This window comes from Haliotis rubra, unplaced genomic scaffold, assembly GCF_003918875.1.
Source record: "Haliotis rubra isolate DU_JTF1 unplaced genomic scaffold, ASM391887v1 Scf36, whole genome shotgun sequence".
NCBI lineage: Eukaryota > Metazoa > Mollusca > Gastropoda > Lepetellida > Haliotidae > Haliotis > Haliotis rubra.
The window spans coordinates 2,105,951-2,112,712 of NW_025767035.1; the positions used below are offsets into that span (position 1 = coordinate 2,105,951).

Here is a 6,762-nt window from a genome sequence, read left to right on the forward strand (position 1 = left end):
TTACTGTTGGGATTAGCCCTTTCAGTAAACATGCTTGTCGACATTGGTTACTGTTGGGATTAGCCCTTTCAGTAAACATGCTTGTCGACATTGGTTACTGTTGGGGTTAGCCCTTTCAGTAAACATGCTTGTCGACATTGGTTACTGTTGGGGTTAGCCCTTTTAGTAAACATGCTTGTCGACATAGGTTACTGTTGGGATTAGCCCTTTCAGTAAACATGCTTGTCGACATGGGTTGCTGTTGGGGTTAGCCCTTTCAGTAAACATGCTTGTCGACATTCAGTAAACATGCTCGTTGGTTACTGTTACCCCTTCAGTAAACATGCTTGTCGACATTGGTTACTGTTGGGATTAGCCCTTTCAGTAAACATGCTTGTCGACATTGGTTGCTGTTGGGGTTAGCCCTTTCAGTAAACATGCTTGTCGACATTGGTTACTGTTGGGGTTAGCCCTTTCAGTAAACATGCTTGTCGACATTGGTTGCTGTTGGGGTTAGCCCTTTCAGTAAACATGCTTGTCGACATTGGTTACTGTTGGGGTTAGCCCTTTCAGTAAACGTACTTGTCGACATTGGTTACGATAGGCAATGTTGATTCAATAAATTATTGTTTAACTAGGATGAATAGTTGCCTCTTCACGGATATCCAATAGTTGTAATCTGGATTCAATGACAATAGTTGCAATATTTGTAGTCTTAATATAGTTGCAATTGCTGTTTTAATGACAATAGTTGCAATCTGTCTTTTAATGACAATAGACATTCTGCTGTTTTTATGTCAATGGTTGTAGTCTGCCGGTTTTATTGACAATAGTTGTAGTCTGTTTTAATGAGTTGCAGTCTGCTGTTTTAATGACATTTGTTGTAGTCAGATGTTTTATTGACAATAGTTGTAGTCTGTTTAATGACAATAGTTGCAGTCTGTTTTAATGACACTAGTTGCAGTCTGGTATTTTAATGACAATATTCTGTTTTAATGACAAGTTGCAGTCTGGTATTCTGATGACACTGACTGTTGTCTAATGTTTTAATAATATTTGTAGGCGGTCTCCATGTCAATGGTTGTAGTCAAATTGTAATGACAATCTATGTAGTGTTTCAGTGAGAATGGCTTAACTAAGGAGTTTAGTTGCAACCATCGTGCTATGGCGCACCCCAGTGCAAATAGCCCCGAATAGTGTCATTGTATGTAATTGCATGGATGTTTTAGTTGGAATTGCTCTTACAAATGTCATTAAGAGCATATTTAGTCATGGGAAAAGCCGTGTTCATTTATCCGAAGGTTGCATCTCCCGGACATTCATTACAAATGCGCATCTGGCAGATAAATTGTGCGTGCAATCGATAGACAGGCGAATCAGGTCCAGCCTTTGTATTGAATTTCAAGCCTTGTTTGGCAATGGTGGAAACTTGACCCTCGTCGGGTAACTATCTTTGTTTGAGACGTGTGTATCTTTGTTTTAAACTGTGTTGAGAAATAATTAAATATATTGTCGTCAATATGGTTTCATGAGTCTTCTATGATCTGCCAAAAAACATCCCATAGACATGTTTCTCACAGTCTCACTATGTGAATGGAGTGACTGAGTATGGCTTTACGCCACTTTTAACAATATTCCAGCAATATCACGGCGGGGGACATGAAATGGGTTCACACATTGTACCATGTTGGGAATCGAACCCGGGTCTTCGGCGTGAGGAGCGAACGCTTTAACTACCAGGTTACCCCACCGTGCCACCGAATGGGTGTCAAGAGATGTTGACCATATTGCAGATGCCAGGTCAGCCCAAAAGAACAGTACTTACTTAGAATGTCCTACAATTTGACATATGATTTATGAGAACTGGAGATTTTTAAAAAAGCCATGACGAAAATAACAAGAAGACAAAGTCATCAATATCCCCCGCAACGGCAAAATACTCTTTATGAATATGTCTACTAGTTATGATTATGTCAAATGTTTTGGAGTGTATACAGCAAAGTGGAAGGAGAGTATTGAAAGGTTTTTAAGATCTGCTCCAGAGAGGAGCACTACCATCAAATTCAGTTGAAGCCTAACTTGTTGCCATGGAAATGCAACAAGATGACATCCACATAGTTAACATGGAAACCACACAAAATAAAATTCATATCTGGGTCTAGGGATCATGCTTGACATGTGTACAAAGTTTGGTGAAGCTAGCACTAATGGTTTAGGAGATCTGCTCCAGGACAAGATGACATCCTCATAGCCACAGCGTAAGTCACGTTTCCATGGAAACCGCAAAAAAATTAAATTCATATCTGGGTCTAAACCCCAAAAGGCACATATAGGGATCATGCTTGACATATGTACCAAGTTTGATGAAGCTAGCATGTATAGTTTAGGAGATCTGCTCCGGACAAGATGACATCCTCATATCCACAGCCTAAGTCACGTTTCCATGGAAACCACACAAAATAAAATTCATATCTGGGTCTAAACCCCAAAAGGCATATCTAAGGATCATGCTTGATATCTGTACCAAGTTTGATGAAGCTAGCATGTATAGTTTGGAAGATCTGCTACGGACAAGATGACATCCTCATAGCCACAGCCTAAGTCACATTTCCATGGAAACCACAAAAAATAAAATTCATATCTGGGTCTAAACCCCAAAAGGCACATCTAGGGATCATGCTTGACACATGTACCAAGTTTGGTGAAGCTGGCATATATAGTTTGGAAGATCTGCTCCGGACAAGATGACATCCTATGACATAGCAGTCCGCAGCCTCCTTCTGATGGTACTGATGGAGAGACGTTGCCGGCTCAGTTGTTCAAAGGTCATGACATATGTCTTGCCAGATGAATTCGGACTCGGTCATCAGAGTCATTGGTAAACCGCGGTCTTCCAGGTATTGGACGACCCTTAACTTGGCCGCATGCTTCCCAACAAGTGGGCTGATAACCTTGAGGTTCATTTAGATCTGATATTTCGACAGGACATCATTACGTCATACATGCCAATAACTTGCAACCATAGAAAACTTGCAATCATGTATTTTATGAAAGTCTACGTCTTGCCATGTCAAGATAAGTAAATTTTTATTCCTGTCGTATTTCAAATCAGTTCAGAAAACAGTAGTGCACATACTGCAATTATTAAATTTAAACCCCAAATGAGCTTTTTGCACCACGAGACAATGAGACCCATAGCTTTTGAGATATTGTGTCACGTACATGTTGTGTCATTATGCATGTGTATTCCAGTATACTAGGGGACAATCGCTCGTCTGGATCAAAATCATAAACATTACCCTTCGATTCAGGTTATGCGTGATTAATGCTCATGTGTATATAACACAGACTAGAAGAGTAATCAAAATTATTGCTTGGCTGCCAGTTGGCCCTGCTGAGTGACTACCAAACATACTAAGCTCCGACCTGTTAAGTGACAAACAAACACTTATTTCCTACCTGCTGAGTGACCAACAAACACTTAGCTCCAACCTGCTGAGTGACCAACAAACACTTAGCCCCTACCTGCTGAGTGACCAACAAACACTAAGCCCCAACCTGCTGAGTGACCAACAAACACTTAGCTCCGACCTGTTAAGTGACCAACAAACACTTAGCCCCTACCTGCTGAGTGGCCAACAAACACTAAGCCCCTACCTGCTGAGTGACCAACAAACACTTAGCTCCGACCTGTTAAGTGACCAACAAACACTTAGCCCCTACCTGCTGAGTGACCAATACACTAAGTTCCGACCTGCTGAGTGATCAACAAACACTTAGCCCCTACCTGCTGAGTGACCAACAAACACTTAGCTCCTACCTGCTGAGTGACCAACAAACACTAAGTTCGGACCTGAGTGACCAACAAACACTAAGCTCTGACCTGTTGAGTGACAAACAAACACTTAGCTCCGACCTGCTGAGTGACCAACAAACACACTTAGTTTCTACCTGCTGAGTGACCAACAAACACACTTAGTTCCTACCTGTTGAGTGACCAACAAACACACTTAGTTCCAACCTGTTGAGTGACCAACAAACACACTTAGTTCCTACCTGTTGAGTGACCAACAAACACTAAGCCCCTACCTGCTGAGTGACCAACAAACACACTTAGTTCCTACCTGCTGAGTGACCAGTAAACACTAAGCTCCGACCTGCTGAGTGACCAACAAACACTTAGCTCCGACCTGTTAAGTGACCAACAAACACTTAGTTCCTACCTACTGAGTGACCAACAAACACTAAGCTCCTACCTGCTGAGTGACCAACAAATACTAAGCCCAAACCTGCTGAGTGACCAACAAACACTTAGCCTCTACCTGCTGAGTGACCAACAAACACTTAGCCCCTACCTGCTGAGTGACCAACAAACACTTAGCCCCTACCTGCTGAGTGACCAACAAACACACTTAGTTCCAACCTGTTGAGTGACCAACAAACACACTTATTTCCTACCTGTTGAGTGACCAACAAACACACTTAGTTCCTACCTGCTGAGTGACCAACAAACACTAAGCCCCTACCTGCTGAGTGACCAACAAACACACTTAGTTCCTACCTGCTGAGTGACCAACAAACACTAAGCCCCTACCTGCTGAGTGACCAACAAACACACTTAGTTCCTACCTGCTGAGTGACCAAAAAACACACTTAGTTCCAACCTGTTGAGTGACCAACAAACACACTTAGTTCCTACCTGTTGAGTGACCAACAAACACACTTAGTTCCAACCTGTTGAGTGACCAACAAACACACTTAGTTCCTACCTGCTGAGTGACCAATACACTAAATTCTGACCTGCTGAGTGATCAACAAACACTTAGCCCCTACCTGCTGAGTGACCAACAAACACTAAGCTCCTACCTGCTGAGTGACCAACAAACACTTAGCTCCGACCTGTTAAGTGACCAACAAACACTTAGCCCCTACCTGCTGAGTGACCAATACACTAAGTTCTGACCTGCTGAGTGATCAACAAACACTTAGCCCCTACCTGCTGAGTGACCAACAAACACTAAGCTCCTACCTGCTGAGTGACCAACAAACACTAAGTTCGGACCTGCTGAGTGACCAACAAACACTAAGCTCTGACTTGTTGAGTGACCAACAAACACTAAGCCCCTACCTGCTGAGTGACAAACAAACACACTTAGTTCCTACCTGTTGAGTGACCAACAAACACTAAGCTCCGACCTGCTGAGTGACCAACAAACACTAAGCTCCGACCTGCTGAGTGACCAACAAACACTAAGCTCCTACCTGCTGAGTGACCAACAAACACTAAGCTCCTACCTGCTGAGTGACCAACAAACACTAAGCCCAAACCTGCTGAGTGACCAACAAACACTAAGCTCCTACCTGCTGAGTGACCAACAAACACTAAGCTCCTACCTGCTGAGTGACCAACAAACACTAAGCCCAAACCTGCTGAGTGACCAACAAACACTAAGTTCGGACCTGCTGAGTGACCAACAAACACTAAGCTCTGACTTGTTGAGTGACCAACAAACACTAAGCCCCTACCTGCTGAGTGACCAACAAACACTAAGCTCTGACCTGCTGAGTGACAGACAAACACTAAGCCCCTACCTGCTGAGTGACCAACAAACACTAAGCTCTGACCTGCTGAGTGACCAACAAACACTAAGCCCCTACCTGCTGAGTGACCAACAAACACTAAGCTCCGACCTGCTGAGTGACCAACAAACACACTTAGTTCCTACCTGTTGAGTGACCAACAAACACTAAGCTCCGACCTGCTGAGTGACCAACAAACACTAAGCTCCGACCTGCTGAGTGACCAACAAACACTAAGCCCCTACCTGCTGAGTGACCAACAAACACTAAGCTCCGACCTGCTGAGTGACCAACAAACACACTTAGTTCCTACCTGTTGAGTGACCAACAAACACTAAGCTCCGACCTGTTGAGTGACCAACAAACACTAAGCTCTGACCTGCTGAGTTACCAACAAACACTAAGCTCCGACCTGTTGAGTGACCAACAAACACTAAGCTCCGACCTGCTGAGTGACCAACAAACACTTAGCCCCTCATCATCACTCCCCCCTAGCCATAAATATGAACGGTCCCTAAACCATTCATTTCCCATACATAACACTATTAGCCAATACGACATGACTTTATAAATGGAAAATGAGTGAGTGAGTTAGGTTAGTTTTTACGCCACTTTATCTCTGACCCATCCACCCCTAAAATAAGTGACAGGTCCCTTATCAATCTTTGCATGTATTTCATGATTTCTTTTTATTTGAATATACACACTCTTTTGGGTTCAATCTGTTGAAAATATATGAACCCACAAAAAAAAACCAGCTGAAAATAGTGTTATGGTGGCTTCTCATGTGCACCTGTCCATAATCTGCTTCCAGGTTAATTCGTGTGTTACAGACTGTAACTGTTTGAATTAGCAAGTTATCATGTATGGAAGTACCAGAAGATCCACTAAATGTCCATTCAGTGGCAGGACACGTCAAAGAACATGTCTATTGTGTCCTCAGCCGAGATCCCGGTTGGGGTTTGCTATCTCCAGATGTGCAAGTAGTGTTTTTTGTGCAGCTTGCATCACAGATTTATCTGGTAGTAATTTTGCATTGTTTTGAGTCAGCAGACCTACAGTTCAAGTTCACCACAGAGATACACGTCAGATACACATTTAGCAAGAATGAGTGAGTGAGTTTAGTTTTTGGCTGCACTCATCAATATTCCAGCTATATGGCAGCGGTCTGTAAATAATAGTCTGGACCAGACAATCCAGTGA

At 43.0% G+C, this 6,762-nt stretch overlaps 1 long non-coding RNA gene across 1 annotated transcript; it reads right to left on the reverse strand.

Annotated features, from left to right (window-relative positions):
• Positions 1 to 4,335: 4,335 nt before the first annotated feature.
• Positions 4,336 to 5,040, reverse strand: LOC124285390. Its single transcript, XR_006900809.1, has 3 exons — positions 4,943 to 5,040; positions 4,780 to 4,911; positions 4,336 to 4,367 (listed from the first exon to the last, which is right to left on the reverse strand). It is a non-coding gene; the product is annotated as an uncharacterized LOC124285390 (long non-coding RNA).
• Between the last annotated feature and the right edge of the window lie 1,722 nt (positions 5,041 to 6,762).